General features: G+C 44.7%; 1 protein-coding gene across 1 annotated transcript in view; it reads right to left on the bottom strand.

Annotated features, from left to right (window-relative positions):
• Positions 1 to 7,038, bottom strand: part of ZBED1 (zinc finger BED-type containing 1) — a 43,293-nt gene extending 36,255 nt beyond the window's left edge. Inside the window, exon 1 of the mRNA XM_083501879.1 lies at positions 5,876 to 7,038. The gene's annotated coding sequence lies outside the window, so the exon portion shown is untranslated. The remainder of the gene's footprint in view (positions 1 to 5,875) is intronic.
• Positions 7,039 to 16,981: the final 9,943 nt, after the last annotated feature.

Consider the following 16,981-nt stretch of genomic DNA (forward strand, 5'->3'; position numbering starts at 1 on the left):
CCCAGTTATCTTATTTATGATCTCTCTGTATGCTGTAACTGAGTGCTGATTTGCACCATATCTTACATGCTCTCATAATGATGTGAATGAGGAAGGAGATTGGTAGGGGAACAGGAAGTTTTGTTTTGTTTTACTCTTCACTGAGTTGAATGGGAGGAATTTTCCTTACATCAGCTCCATGGTCAGTGTCGCTGCCCCATTTTGGCTGCTAGGCCAGCAGAGTTGTGCTGGTATACAAGATATGCAGCAGCATGTTTCATGTTCTCCTGTTGTTGTTGGTGGTGGTGCTTCTTCCCTATCCTACAAATAATCCCTGTGCCAGCATAACTGAAGGATAAAATTGAGTTCTAAAGTACTTAGCTATTTTAAGTACAAGTGGTAAAGGCAAGGCACATTTCCGGTATGAAACACTCCTGTTTGTGAGTATTGATTACTTGGTTATTAGTGTTAGTGCAAAGTGGAGGTGTGGGTGGATGTATAAGTAATATGTGCAATAGGTTTGGTATATCAGCAGCAGCAGCAGCACTATATATCCACAAGAAATGCCTGCTAAAATGCTTAATATTTTTAGAGCCTAAGCTTTAATCATTCTCACAGCAGAGTTTCAGAGAAGATGAATATATGATAGCTTCCTTCAGATATCTGACAGGCTGTCATGCAAAAGGTGAACAGAGAACAGGGAACGAACCTCAAATGGGTGGAAATGGCAGGGAAGCAGATTTGAACTAAACATTAGGGTAAAGGCTGTTCAATAGTGGGGGAGGCTGTTGCAGGAGATGGTGGCAGCTCCTTCCTTGGGGGTGTTTAAGCAGAGGCTTGACAACAAAATGACAGGGTTGCTGTAGTCAGTGGAGGCTGGCTCATTAGGGCAAAGGGAGCACTGAACCACCAATCTCAGTCTTCTCTGCTATTTTGCTTACAACTAGTCACAGGGTAGCTCTGGATATCATTGGCTCTGGCTGCTGGTTTTAATGGACCCTAGCCACCAGTGGCTGAAGTTGCATCTGGCATGGCAGGACCTTCACTGAGCTAGCCTAGATGACCTCTGAAGTTTCTTCCATCCATGTGAGGCCAGGCTGATTATTAGTGCTGAATATTCATAAATCTAGGAAACTTGCCTTTAAAGCTTACTTTAGCATTTCCCGATCCTAACATTGCTTTGCACTTATCTAATGAATTTCTCCAGCTCATGCCACAATGCACAGACCACAGGATTGTAGAATTACCAGGGTTTTGTTTTGTTTTGTTTTTAACTTTCTGTGCCTTTTACAGGTTCAGGACAAAGGAGAGGGGAAATCAACAGGTACAGCTTTTCCCTCCCTCTGTTTACTGAATCAGGATGGGGAAAACCAACACACGTTTCATGTCTCAGCTACCTGTAGCTGTTCATAGCAAACTGTTAGAAAAGGAAATTCCTTCCAGTAGCACCTTAAAGACCAACTAAGTTAGTTCTTGGTATGAGCTTTCGTGTGCATGCACACTTCTTCAGATACACTTCTTCAGATAAGTGTGCATGCACACGAAAGCTCATACCAAGGACTAACTTAGTTGGTCTTTAAGGTGCTACTGGAAGGATTTTTTTTTTTTTTTTTTTTACTATGGCAGACCAACATGGCTACCTATCTACTGTTAGAAAAGGAGTTAGCCCTTAAGAAAGTCTCCATTATAAGTAACGGTTATTAGAATATAGGGACAGGAGAGAGCATCATTAGCAATTACTCGAATTAACTATGTTTGTATCTCACTTTTCCTCCAGTGAGCTAAGTGCATCTCCTGCTCCCCACTCCTACTTTCACTACAACCCTGTAAATTAGGGTTAGACTGAGGGCAAATCCATATTGTAGTTTAATGTGGATAGTAAGCTTCCTGTACCTCCATTAATTCTCCATTATCCATTTTCTCTAAATCACTGCCTTTTCACACTTCCCCCTCCCTCAGTCCATATTTTCTCATGCTCTCTCCTTTTTTGGAATATCCCTGGTATGAGAACATCTGGATTGAGGGAATGGAAAGTGTAGAAAGGCAGGGATTTGGAGGTGGATGTCATGTGGTCAATGGAGAATTAATGCAGGTACAGGAAACTTACTATCCTCGTTAAACAGTAGTATGGGTGACCCCTGAGAGATGAAGGCTGGAAAAGTTATCTCAGGAACTTCATGGCTGAGCCCTGGCTTTCTTAGCTCAAGTTGTACTTGAACCTTGATTTCTTTGTTATAAGTGCAACACTTTATCCCTATATCATTGGGGGAAATCAGAAACTAGAAATGTCAGCAGATCACTCATGTTGTTTGTGGAATGTCAAGGATTGATCAATTAAGATATAATATCCCACCTATCAGGGGGAAAGAACATTGCATTCAGGAAGTTCCAGGTACAATCCCTGGCATCTCCAGCAGAATGGACCAGGTTAACAGGTGATGAGAAAGACCTCTCTGCCTAAGACTCTGGAGTGCTACTACCTGTTATACAATACTAGGAAAGACAAACCAAAAAGTAGGAACCGGTATAAGGCAGACATTACATGAGTGGTTCACACACCATCTGGTATTTTACAAAAAAAGATGCACGCAAATGAGAATGTATCTACCCTGAATAGTATGCTTCTCTCAAACAACATGCTCTTTAATGGTTCAGTCAGGGGTGAATAGAAAAAGTGCTGGTGCCAAATTCCAACTCACCTTCCCAATAATGATAGAGAAAAGTAGAGAGACTGATGCTCAAGTGTTGCTTGTTCCCAGGGACAGCAACAACTATATATTTAGACTTTAAAGCTGGCTTCACCAGCCTGATGCCCTCCAGCTGCTGCTGGAGTGTAACTCCTATCAGCCCCAGCCATCACTGGACACATTGGCAAAGGCTGCTTTAAAATGACATAAATATACATTCTCACAACATTTCCGTATCAGGGAGGAAAAGCAGAACTTCATTTGAGGTTTCCCCCCTACTACATACTAAAGTTATATAAGGTGATATATTCATTTGCAAACTGAAGTTGCTGTGTATTCATAGTAATGGCCTGATCCAATGTAGGTTCACTCAGGAGTAAGTCCCGCTGAGTTCCATGGATTTACTTTCAAGGAAGCATTACACAGAACTGGGTTTGCAAAATCATAGCACCATGGTCCTAAATGCATTTACCTGGACAGTAAATTCCATTTATTTTAATTGGAATTTGCTTCCAAGTAATTGCTTAGGAGTTAGGTGTTAAGTGATGCACAGCAATTTTAATTAGTAAAATCCTATATTTCATTATACATAGTGTCACACTATAAATTTCTGGAGGGCTGAGGTACAGTTAGTGCGAGTTACGAATATTTATTCTGTTGCATAACATATAAAGATACTTCACCATGTACTGAAGTAATAAGAGGTATGCATACTGCATATAGAAACCTGCAGTTTCACAACCTGTACAAATGTGATGCTGCTTAATCGTGTGTCATGTATATGAATTTACACACCCGCTCATCCACAAGAATAAATGAAATATATTAATAAAACTTACACTTTGTGAAACAGCTTGATATATGAAAAACTATTTTCCTCTACATACATTAGCCCTACTATCCTTCCTGCAATGGGGCTCAACACCAAAGGCACAATACATCAGAAATCTGTTATGCACATTCGTAATTGAAATGAACAAGAGCAATGCAAAAACACCAACATGCTCTTCAGTAGCTCCCATTCATTTTGAAGTGAGCGTGCACAGGAGAAAAACCCTATGAATTGCATGTCCATTTATTCTATTTATTTATTAAGATATGTGCATCACATTTCAGATGCCAGAGAGAGAGGGAGAGTTGTTTGTTGAAGATTTACTGAAAATCATGTGGTATTTTAGATAGTGTTCAGGCACAAGGAGCCTACCACTGTAGGGAATAGTTTTCAGCAAAAATGGTCTAGTTGTTTTAGACATCTGCTTGTGACCTTTTACTTGCTCACAGAGTCCTGAGCAGCAGGCATTTCAGCTGAAGAGAGGAGAAGATGATAAACAAATGGATTCAGCAATATAGTTGCCAGGCATGTAAACATGGATGACATTGTTGCTGTAATCACATTAGTTTGTAGGGTGCATTAACAATAACATCAAGACTGATCAACTAGCCATGTCAGAAGATCTTTGAGGTGCAATGCAAGCAGGAGCAAAATTCACTGGATATCACTATAGAAGGGCTTCTCTCTCTCTCTCTCTCTCTCTCTCTCTCTCTCTCTCTCTCTCTCTTTCCAGACTATATAAACAAGGCTCCATGGGTAGGAAGTCACCTTGAGGCAATGCAATGCAACATCATCTCAAATCACAGAGTTGCACTTTGAGTACATGGAGGGGGGGAGGGTTAAAACAAAATCCATTTCCTTCTTGTCTCCCTTCCCCATAGTGTCCCTCTTAATTGGTGCATATGCTGTGTGAGACAGAGGTAGTGTATCTGTCTCACACAGCATATATACCAATTATGGGTGAATACATCATGTAGTCTCTGCTCTCATTCCTAGACCTTCTACTGTCTACGGTACAGCCTGAAGGTTTATTGCCTCCCCCTCTCCGTTTCAGAAAGACACCTCAGTTCGATCACCTCCATCTAGTCAGTGTGTCTTACATTCTCCCCTGCCACTATTTTACAGAAGGCTAGGGTAAGCGAGGTCAATATGATACATTGTCATCATCATCATTTTAATCTCCTATGAGGCTGTCCACATTCTGTCTTCTCTGTGCAGGCAATATAAGAAGAGAGCAGACTGCACTTCCCATAGCATTCCTGATATTTATAATATAGCAACACACACATTTACTGGCTTTGCAATTGAACACATTGAGTGCAATCCACCTCCACTTAATTCAATGGCAAAATTTCCTACTGATTTATTTTAATGGAATGGGATTTCAGCCACTATCAGAAAAGCTAGGGGGTGGGGAAGTTGTTTTAAATGCAGAGCTATTATCTAAAAAGGATGCATATATATTCCTCTTATCCCATCCCCAAGACTATTTCAAATGCTTTTGCCATTAATTAGTAAATACTCCACCAAACCCCCCTCCAAACCTTCAATGGGTATTTCAAAATGCAAATCTATGCAAGGTGAAATGTATAATATGCAAAATCATTCCCAGGTGTTTATGCCATGAACCATATTTTCTGCCCTTGGAATCTTGCACACACGAGGTCTAATTTTCAATTACTTTCTTGATTTTCCACCTTTTGAATTCACAAAGCGTTCGTTCCTTCTGTCACACGAGCTTACCTTTATGGTCTGTTTAGCAGTGCAGCTGCCTCCTGCATACCAATTTAGGGGCTGCAAAGACAACCTAACAGTCCTTGATCGCAGCCTCGCACCTTCCCAATCACACATTGATCCTGTGTGCATTTTAAAACCCTAATTTTTTTTTTAAGAAGACAGCAGCAACTAACGCTTCCTCTCTTGCTCAGACATCTACTTCTATGTTTCTTTAGCACGCACACCCCTTCTCCCCAACTCCCCATTTGTTGAATTACAGGTAAGATGATGCAGAGGGGCCAGCGCAGACACGGAGAGGCTACTTCGCATTTTCTCCAGATTTAAGTCCGCAAGGAAAACCATCGGGAGACCACACGAGTAGAGGAAGAGCTGACCAGGGATCCGTGCCTCCTCCCCCCCCCCCCATCCTCACACACAGACACTTAGGGTGATGGTGACTGTATGGAGAAGCAGCAGCCCAAACAGCCTGGTACTGCAGTGCTTTCTGGAGGATCAGACAGACAGCTATTCTCATGGTTAAGGTTGGGTCCCCCCCCCCCCATTCAAAAAATACAACAACCCACCTTTGTTGCTGCTGCAAATGATTGTTTCAGAACTTTTCTCGCCCCCATTTGTAAACAAGATGCGTGGGGAAACTCACCGGGTCGTCCTGATCTCTGTCTGAAGGTCAATCCCGGGCTAGCTTGGATGGCAGTTTTCCCCGAGGGGCTCCGGGAGGCTCGGGTCCGATTCCTGGCCCTTCTTTTCCTCCCCTTTCCCCGCCTCGCGTCTTCCCTCCTCTCTGGCCGTCCTCCCCGATCCGTGTGCGGCGACCCGAAGGCGCCCCTCTAGTCAGCCTTCCTCGCCCAGCAGCCTCGCCGCCGACGCTCAGATGCCATGGTCGCAATCCACATCGCGGCAGATGTACCACAGGATCACATAGAGGATGAGCAGGATGGCGAAGATGAACAAAGCCACCAGAATCGCCTTGGTCACCGGGGAGATGAGGGACTGCATGACCCCCGCGCCAGAGCCGCCCGAGGAGCTCGCTCGCCAGTCGGCAGCCCGCCTCGGAGAAGTGAGGACGGACCAGGCAGGCTCTCCTCTCCCGCAGAGGAGGAGGCGGCGGCGGCAGCCTCCACACCGAAGTCCCCCCGTCGCCTGAAAGAGCCCCGCTAAAACCTGGGCTGCCTCCGCATTGGTTCGTGCCAAGCTGAGGAGGCGAGGGCGCGAGGCTGAGGCGCCGGGCGAGCGGGCTTCCCTCCCGCCTCCTGGTCAGGGCGCCCGGAGAAGAGGCAGGCGGACTGGCTGACGGACTGACCCCGCGGGGCTCTCACCAGCCGGCGCTCGCCCGCTCCGGCAGCCGCGGCCGCAGCGAAGGGGCTGGGGAGCTGAGGGGGCAGGCGGCGAGAAGTTAGCCCGCCCAACGGCGCGGCCATGGGCGCCCCGCGCGCGCCGCCGGGAGGGCTCCTCGGTGGGTTCGGGCTGGCTGAAAGAAGAAGGATGCTCTGCCCGCCCGGCGCGCGTCGCCTTCCCTTTCAGTCAGAGGCGGGCTGAGGTGAGGCGGCGCGCCGCGGGGCGCCGGCTGCTGTTGCTGCCGAGCGAGCGCCTTCAAAGTTGGGCGGCGGCGAGGCGACAGCCCTCAGGTGGTGATGGGGACAGGTGGGGAAAGCCAGGCTCCTCCTGGGAAGCTCCGTGAGGAAAGCCATCAAAGGGCAGCGCCAGAAAGCGGCGGCTGGGAGGCGCGAGCGGCGGAGGGCGCGCGCCTGGAAGTTCCTTCTGGCCGCCCCGCCGCGGTGCTCCCCGCCTGCGCTTGTCCGAGTGCGTCTGTGCGCGCTTCTGCAGCGGAGGCAGCCGGCTCGCCGCAGACGCGAGACCCGCCTGATTAGTATTCCGCCCAGCAGCGCGCCTTCGCTCTTTTTCCCGCCTCCTTCCCACTCGCCCGCCCGCCCGCCCCTCGCGCCTCGTCTAGTCCTTCCTCTCCCTCATACCGCCAGTGTAGCCGGGGAAACCTCGGCTGTCATTGACTCTGTGTGTGTGTGCAGGGGCGCCGACTTATAAAAATTTTTGGGGGGGCCCATACCGGGGTCCTGCCGCTGGTTCGCTCGGGTAGCCGGGAGAACGCAGTTAGAGGTGGCGGTGTTGGGGAGAGACCCTCGCTCAGGGCGCCACTAGACTTGGCGGCCGGCGGCCTATCTGGGGGGTTTTGGAGCGTATTTTGGCGGAGCGATTGGGGAGGAGGGGGCTTGTTGCCGGATTCTTCAGCTGAGCCGGAGATCCGCTGCTGGGGGTCCCTGGGCCGAGTTGTGAGCACGGCCTGCTGAAGGGAGATCCAGCCGATTGCACGACGGGGACGGCCGGGGCTCTCCGGCTAGGGCGCGCGGCTGGCTGGCTGGCTGGCGAGGGAGCAGGTGGGGAGGAGGCGGGGGTCCTCACTCTCTTAGGAAACGCACCCGTGCGCCCGATTGCCACGAAGTCCGAAGGGTGCGTGTGTGGAATTAAAAAGCAAAAACGAGATACGGGCAGGGCAGGCAAAGAGTTTTCTGCAAGAGGATGGAGGGCAGGTTGAAGAGAAAATCACTCAGGATGAGACAGTCAAATCAGCCATGATAAAATGGGCTCAGGATATTGGGTATAACATCATGTTTGAGGACTGGGAAAGGTTATGGACCACCGGAATGAAATTCACGGCATGTAATGCCTTGAAGGAAAATATTATGAAAATGATTTATAGGTGGTACATGACCCCAGTCAAGCTTGCAAAAATATATCACCTGTCTGATAATAAATGTTGGAAATGTAAGGAGGCTGAAGGGACATTCTTTCACCTCTGGTGGACTTGTCCAAAAGTGAAGGCCTTCTGGGAAATGATCTATAATGAGTTAAAAAAGGTATTTAAGTATACCTTTCCCAAGAAACCAGAGGCCTTCCTCTTGGGCATTGTTGGCCAGAAAGTGTTAAAGAAGGATAGAACTTTCTTTATGTATGCAACTACAGCAGCAAGAATACTTATCGCAAAATATTGGAAGACACAAGATTTGCCCACACTGGAAGAGTGGCAGACGCAATTGATGGACTACATGGAACTGGCTGAAATGACTGGCAGAATCCGAGATTTGGGAGAAGAAACAACGGAAGAGGACTGGAAAAAATTTAAGGACTATTTACAAAAACAATATAAGTTGTATGAATGTTAAAAATTTACACGATTCGGAAACTATAGCTTCAGCAATTAGATTTGGGAAAGAGGAAATTATATTTTAAGTAAGAAAAGGTCAAAATCTAAGGTAATACTATGTTTAATTTAAGATATAAGTAACTGATGAAAAGTATGTTAAATTTAGAGGTATAGTATTTGAAAAGTACAAAATAAGGTACGAAACAAGGTAATAATTTGCTGATATCTTTATTATAAAGAATGCAGGGTAAGGGAGATGCGAGGAAGTCCAGTTAGTTATATAAAAAATGTGTTGAATGGTTGGTTTTCTTTTCTTCTTTTTCTTTTTTTCTTTTTCTTGTTCTTTTACTTTTTTCTTCAGTGTATGTTTCTAACTTTGTATTTGAAAACTTAATAAAATATTTATAAAAAAAGAAGAAGAGAAAATCCTTTCGCTTTTCTGGGGCGCAGGGAAGTCTCAGAGCCGGAGGTTGGGGAAGGGACCCCCTTTGCTCTGCCCTCTTCTCCCGTCTTAGATTTGCATGGGGGTCCCCGCCCGAGCTTGCCTGGCCACCGGGCCACACAAGCTGCGCAGATGCGGAGCGGCCCTGCGCCGGTGCCCAGCCCCTCTGGGCGCCCGCTGCGCTGCCAATGACAAGCGGGCGACGTCGCGGGCGGGGAAGGCGTCGCTTTCTTTCCCAATCCTTCATCCTCCCAGTCTTCCAGCCCTTTTTTGGGTTGGAAGCTCGTCTCGTTCGCCCTTCTCCTTTCTTCACCCTGCGCGCAATTTTCCTCCCTCGTCTCCCTCCCCATTTCTCTTTCCTTCCTTCCTGACTGACTGACTGACTGACGGGCTTGGGCTCGGGCTCGGGCTCCGGGTCGGGCTCGGGCTCCGGGTCGGGCTCCGGGTCGGGCTCGGGCTCGGGCAGCCACAGCGTCGGCGGTGTTGGCGATCGGCGGCGCGGGGGGATGGCCCTCCCGGGGGAGCCGGCGCTGCTCAATGGGGTTGCCAAGGAGACAGGCCGGCCGCCCCCCTCCCCCGGCCCCCCCCCGCCGTGCCGGTGCCCGTTATCGAGCTGGTGCGCGCCGGGCGCCCTATAAAAGCCGCGGACGCGCCCACCGCCGCCCGAGATTATTGGGGGGGCTGAGCCCCCCCAAACGAATTTTTGAGGGGGCTCGGGCCCCCTCAAGCCCCATGGAGTCGGCGCCTATGTGTGTGTGTGCTGTGACTGTAATTACAAGGGAGTATGAAATGCTGAGGAAGTGTGTAGCAGAAAGTGGGGGGGGGTGTAAAGGACATGCCCCCCACCTCCTGCTTAACTGACGTCTCCCCTGAGAAGCCTGAGATCTCCCAAACTAGATGTGGAGAGTCCTGTCCCCTCCTCTCACGCTCAGGTGAGAGTGGCAGGCAAAAAGGGCACCACCTCCGACCGCCGAGGAGAGACAGTCAGGCTGCCACTTATGCGGAGCGTGCGTGCAAGTGGAGTTTAGGCGCGCGCACACACACACAGTCGCCACATGTTGACTGCGGCAGAGAATGGCTCCCTAGCAGTGCTTTTTTCCTGGGGGGACGCATGCCCCTAAACATTTTGTGCACCTAAGTTTGGTCTCATTGAGGGGCAGTATTTCAATATGAGCAGGACAATGAGAGTACCCCTAAACACATTTTTTTTCAATAGAAAAAAAGCACTGCACCCTAGCACGTGTGAACAGCCATGGGGATCTCTCTCAAACACCACAGACAGAGCCTGGGCATAGCTTCAACCCACCATCTCCTGGGCCCTCTAGTCTCTCCCACCGCCAACAAAAATAAAATACCTGTTTACCTGACTCTGACACAAAAGCTCACATACTATATCAATGAATGAAATGTTAATGTCTTCTCCTTTTCCTTCCCTCTCTCTTCCCACTTTTCTTTTCCTCCAACCCCATATTGCCTAGAATAGTAATGTCCCATTCTGAACCTGACTGACTTGTTTGAAGGATTCTGTGGCTTGAAAACAGAGGCTCTGGATGTACCCAAGAAAGGATTGAATAAAAACATTTTTTAAAAACAACAACAACAACCCACAGTCTATCTCCTCCGTTAAGGTTCTTCAATGCAACTTCATTGGAAAGCCATGAAATCTGATCCTGCAAAGGCCCAGTCTAGGTATTAGGGCTGCCACCCTCTTTTGTACCTAAGAGGCAGGCAATATGTGGTAGGTAAATAAGACATTTTGGGTTGTAGTTGAGGAGATTTCCTCTGCACCAGCACAAAAGCCCCAAAACATACTCCACAAAGCACATAGTAAACCTGCTGCAATACAGGTTATCTATCACCTTATAACAGGCACTGTATGGAGCAGTTACAGAAATCTCAGTATGGTGCCTATCTGTTAATCTGAGGCGTGGGCTGAAGAAGTATCAGTACCGGTTTTTGTGCAGCCTGGGCCTATTCATATTTATTTGGGAGTCCCTATTACTTTACACCCATTAGTAAGTGTGCATAAGAGTAGAGCTTTACCTGTGGTAAGTTGGAAAAGGCTAATTTGCTTGTGGTCTGGGGTTCAGGGGTGCCAATGCACTACCAGATTCCCTACTTATGGAATCATCCACATACAGACAGGTCTAAAAACAAGGACACTAGGTGTCATAAATAAAGCGTGATTGGATTCATTCTGATGACTTTTTGTAGAAAATAGGAAAATAAAGCAATGAACCAGCTGAAAAAACTAATTTTAGGGAAGTCAATCTGTTTCAGGTCACCTCCCCCTCCCAGATATCTTTGACCAGTGCAGGACAAAATAACAAGCTTTTGCTTCCTTTACAACAATGGTTTTTGCAAGGACAGCTAGAATAATTTCACTTTAGCAGTCAGTATCCTCAACTAAGCTACTCATTGATGATAACAGACAATACTTTGTGTGTTTGACAGAAACATCCAGCATCCCACAAAGCAAGACTAGAAACTTCTGAGGGCAGCCAGGTCAGGATAACACAAATGAAGATCAAACACAATATCAATATATGGTAAAGGTAATCCAGATATTCTGCGGTGTGAATACACTGCATGAAACTCAAGATTAAAACGTTATGTTTCAGCTCTGAAAGAGAGAACCACACAGATGGGAGACAAAAATGCAATGTCTGTGGCATATATTTTATTCATAAAATACATTTTGCTTCACAATGACATTTTTGCTCTACATATATGGGGGGGAGCCAGAATGTCAGTTGTTTCTGATGTATCACTGTATATACCACATGACTAGAAAATATGAGCAATACGTAGTCAAAAATGACAAATTTGTCAAGAGCCATGAATAATGGTTTAAATGAATAAAAGAAAATGTGTATATCTGTATCAGGCTGAATGGAAAACAAACTAAATGAAATATTGATCCTGCACGCATCCTGTCAGATAAGTTGGTATACATTCATTTTGTCCAATATAAGGGCTGGATGTTTAAAGCTGTTTGCTTTTTTTCTCATTTATGACAAAAGGCGTTTCTCTGCTCTAAATGTAATCCACCTGCCTATATTCTGAAAACATAGAATTGTAGAGTTGGAAGCAACCCTGAGGAGCATCTTGTCCAAACTCCTGCAATGCAGGGAATTGAACCTGCAACCTTGGCACTATCAGCACCATACTCTAACCAATCGTAACATAAGGTGACAAAAACTGAGAAGGGAATTTTAAAGGTCTTCTTAAAAAGGGAAATGTTTTTAGAAGTCAGAACTTACAAGGGAATTGGGAATTCAAAATTTTAAATAAAGTTCCTGATGGAAGGCACTCCAGGCCACTGAGGCCACCTGAGCCTTGAGTGACCGCAAAGGGTCCAGAAGTACCCCCAAGCTACGAACTTGCTCCTTCAAAGGAAGTGTAAGCCAGCCCATCAAGAGCAGGCGACCTCCCACCCATCTGATCTAGGGAACCACCCACTAACAGTGCCTCAGTCTTATCTGGATTGAGCTTCAGTCTGTTGGCTCTCATCCAGTCCATTACCAAGGCAAAACAAAGGTCCAGCACTTCCACTGCCTCACCTGCAGATGTAAAGGAGAAATAGAGCTGAGTGTCATCAGCATACTGCTGACAACGTACTCCAAACCTCTGGATAACCCCACTATGGTTTCATGTAGATGTTAAACATGGGGGATAGGATTGAGCCTTGTGGAACACCAGACTGAAGGTTCCTGGGAGCTAAAAAGCATTCCCCAAGCAACATCCTCGGGGAACGACCATCTAAGTAGGGCTGGAACCACAGCAAAGTGATGCCACCCACCCCTAGTTTGGACAGTTGCTCCAGAAGGATACCATGGTCAGTGGCATTGAAAGCCACTGAGAGGTCGAGAAGAATTAACAGGGACATGTCTCCCTTGTCTCTCTCTCGACAGATGTCATCATACAGGGCAACCAAAGCAGTTTCTGTGCCAAAACCAGGCCTAAACCACAATTGAAATGGATCCAGAAAATCAGTTTCTTCCAAAAGCGCCTAGAAAAATGACCTTTTAAGTTAATGAAGTCATACTCTCGCACAGTCAGGAACCCAGACAAAACAACTCAATGAATCTTTTCCGTCTCTGAGTCTACACAGAACTGGTATTAAAGGTAAAATACATTTCTCATAATCCACTATCACCATAGACTCTTAGTTCTTGAAATAGTACATTGTCGATATTAATTCTCTGGGTATTATCTCCCCACAACATTTCTTTAAGTTCTATTTTCAGATGACTTTGTAAAACTTTTAAATTTAGCCTTTTAATAGACTTGCCTCTCTCCTTAGCCTAAGCAGTCTTTCTGAATACAGTTGCATTTATTTATAAGTGCAAATATGCATTCTTCTACATTCTTACAGTAGTTATCGACACCGTTGTTGTTATTATCATCAGTGTAGTTATGATGGTGATTATTTTTCCTGTGATCTTCATCATCACTGCAATCAGTTGCCACATAGAAGCAGACTGTATACCAAGGAGGTCCTCAAGCTATCTATTTATTTAGGTTTTTATACCATTTAGTTTAACAAAAAAGTATCTAAATGGTATACATAAAAACAACAACTCCCAATAAAATTTCCTGAGAACTAGGCAACTGTGTATCACAAATGAAATGGAATATATAAACAAACAAAATTAAAGACCATGAAAGCTTAGGGATATGTATGCATTTCTAAGAGGTTTTTATGGCCATACCATCTCCATCTCACAAGTTATCCAAATGATAGTATTTCAGAGAGTGGGTGTTTTCACCAAGAAGACCTGCCTTGATGTCATGAAGTGGGAGTGTGCTGGTTGTGGAATGACAGGCAGGGTATCTTCAAAAAAATCTTAAAGATCCGCTTGGTCTGTACAAGGGAGGCAGTTTGATACATATCATGGCCCAAAATTGTTTAGGACTTTAAAAGTCAAGAACAAAACCATGAAGCTGGCTCAGTTTGGGGTGTTCATTTTCATTGATTTTTCACTACAAAAAGTGCAAAGTAGACTATCACATGAAATGAATATCACTGAACATCACAGATCCCAAGCCAACAGAAGCAAGCAGGCCCAAAAGCAAATACAGTGGTCCCTCGGGTTACATATGCTTCATGTTACATACGCTTCAGGTTACAGACTCTGCTAACCCAGAAATAGTACCTTGGGTTAAGAACTTTGCTTCAGGATGAGAACAGAAATCGTGCTCCGGTGGTGCTGTAGCAACAGGAGGCCCCATTAGCTAAAGTGGTGCTTCAGGTTAAGAACAGTTTCAGGTTAAGAACGGACCTCCGGAATGAATTAAGTACTTAACCCGAGGTACCACTGTAATAAAGAATTTTCCACGTCTCTTTTACAGATACATTTTCTAGTATACATTCCTGAGGTCTTGAAAGATGTCTCGTCACAATGTGGGAAAGTGCAGTTATCCCATTTGTAAATGCAATAAAAGCATATACCATATTCCTTCAAACTCATCCATGTTTGGATGTCCTTTAGCCTTTCAAACTTACACCATCTGTTTCTCTAATAATGCTAACTTTTGAACCTGTTATCTCTACATTTGTATTGAAATAAAAGGTTTTCCTACTCCTCTGCTGTTGCTAACCTTCCTGCTGTTGACAAGTACATAATCAAAACTTTGTACACCAAACTTAGACTGTCTCCCTTGAAAGTAGATTAAGTACTGTCTTCATGTCCCTCATTATACATACTCCAAAATGAACCAACCACGTCACAGCCCCACCACATATGACAGTAAGTGCCTACCACAACACACCCTCTCCAATTGCTTTTGTTACTGGATTGGTGGGGCGCAAGTGGCACTGTTGTCTAAACCACTGAGCCTCTTGAGCTTGCCAATCATAAGGTTGGCAGTTTGAATCCCCACAACGAAGTGAGCTCCTGTTGCTTTGTCGAAGCTCCTGCCCACGTAGCAATTCGAAAGCATGCCAGTGCAAGTAGATAAATAGGTACCACTGTGGTGAGAAGGTATATGGCATTTCCATGTGCCCTGGTTTCTGTTACAGTGTTCCATTGGGCCAGAAGCGATTTAGTCATGCTGGCCACATGACCCGGAAAGCTGTCTGCGGACAAACACCAGCTCCCTTGGTCCGAAAGCAGAGATGAGTACCGTACCCTATAGTCGAATTTGACTGGACTTAACCATCCAGGGGTTTTACTCGATTGGTAAACAGTACCTACTTTTTGTGAGGTCATATACTACCTGTATAAAACTTTTATAGAACTTTCTTACATAAGAGGGAACCCCCCCAAAAAAACAACACCCCAACAAGCATGAACTGTTGGTTCTCAAGTATTCCAAGCTGGAGACCCAAAACTCACAAATCATTTTTACAGCACTTTGCTGGGGACATTTTGCCACATGTTTACATGAGGAAGAGCGAGATAAGAGCAGTAACATCTCATTGCTCTCCAGTTTTCTTCATGCTGACACTTGGTAACATTCTGTAATCTGTTATATCAGAGTATTAAGGGAATGCAGCCTGGGCTTTTGACTCAGCATGATTCAAAGTTTTATTCCAGATAAGACCTGTACAGGCTGAAGTGAAATATACAGCAGAATTTAGGACATTGTCAGTTGCCAGGGCTACAGCAGTAATTCCAAAGTATGCCACTTTTACTACTTTGCTTGAACTCGTGAGAGCACATTCATGGAAGATGTAAAATAATAAGAATTGTCCAAAAAAAAAAAGTTCTTTTTTCCTGTTCTACCAACTAGGGCTTCTTTCCACTTGATACCACTTTCACCCCAGCACTACATGAAGACATGCTGAAAATTGGAATGTTGCTTCAAAAAGGATTGTAAAGAGAGTGGATATGCAGAAAAAGAATCGAAATTTCAAACAGAGATAATTAACAGTGATTATAAGACATTGTCAAAAATGTATGGAATGTTGTTAGAATGGCAAACGATGGATGAGGAAGTAAAGTCAGTGATGATACATTGGGCCAAAGATTTTGGATATAATATACAATTGGATGATTGGGAAAAAGTATGGAATGTAAATATAAAATTTACAGCATGTACTGCGTTAAAAGAGAATATTATGAAAATGGTATATAGATGGTATATCACACTGGTTAAACTAGCAAAAATGTATAAGACATGCAATAAGTGTTGGAAATGTAAAGAAAAAGAAGGAACCTTTTTCATATGTGGTGGGAGTGTAAGAAAGTGAAATGTTTCTGGGAAATGATATATAATGAATTGAAGAAGATGTTTAAATATACATTTGTAAAAAAACCAGAAGCATTTCTGTTAGGAATAATAGGAAGTGAAATAAATAGAAGGGACAATAAACTCTTTCAATACGCAGTTACAGCAGCAAGAATATTAATGGCCCAAAAATGGAAACAGGAAGAAATACCGACACTTGAAGAATGGAGAATGAAACTTATGGACTATGCTGAACTGGACAAACTAACTGGGAAGATTAGATATCAACGGGACCACAAGTTCATCTAGGACTGGGAAAATTTTACTGAATATCTGAAAAGTATATGTGATGAACAAACAACGCTAGTGGGATTTAAAGAGGCTTTGTAAAAGGTAGAGGAATATTGTTAAACAGAAAGAGGATTGAAAAAGTAATATTAAAATGCAATATTAAACTTAGAAAATGTGTAAAAATGGGAAAATATGGATGTTTGACAGTGAAGCTGATGGAAGTCCAAAGATTGAAATTTGTGAAAATTTGTTTGATATTGGAATTGATATAATGAAAATTTTTAATAAAAATTATATATAAAAAAAGAAAATTGGAATGTTGCCATTCAATGTATTTTTTACTACTTCTTGAGATGCTTGCCCTTGTGTATATACAACTCATGTGCACAGAGTTACCTATACTCATAATGCTTTTTTTTCTAATACATATGTTCATATAGTAGAAACAGAGCAGCTGAAAGGGGGTACAGTGGGTACTGCTGCACTGGGCCCAGTTCCAGTTGGACCCCCAGACCATGAGCTTTCATGTTTTTAAAAAGTACGTCCCTAGTCCTCACAAAATAAACAGCACCACTCAAAGCAATTACTGCTCACACCTTTCAGTTTAGTCAGAGATGTGATTGATGAGTGCTGTAGAGAGATTTGGAGTCCTACAAGTCCAAGGAAATACCCTAAAATGG

Source organism: Podarcis liolepis (assembly GCF_965112155.1).
Source record: "Podarcis liolepis genome assembly, chromosome: 4".
Classification (NCBI taxonomy): Eukaryota; Metazoa; Chordata; class Lepidosauria; order Squamata; family Lacertidae; genus Podarcis; species Podarcis liolepis.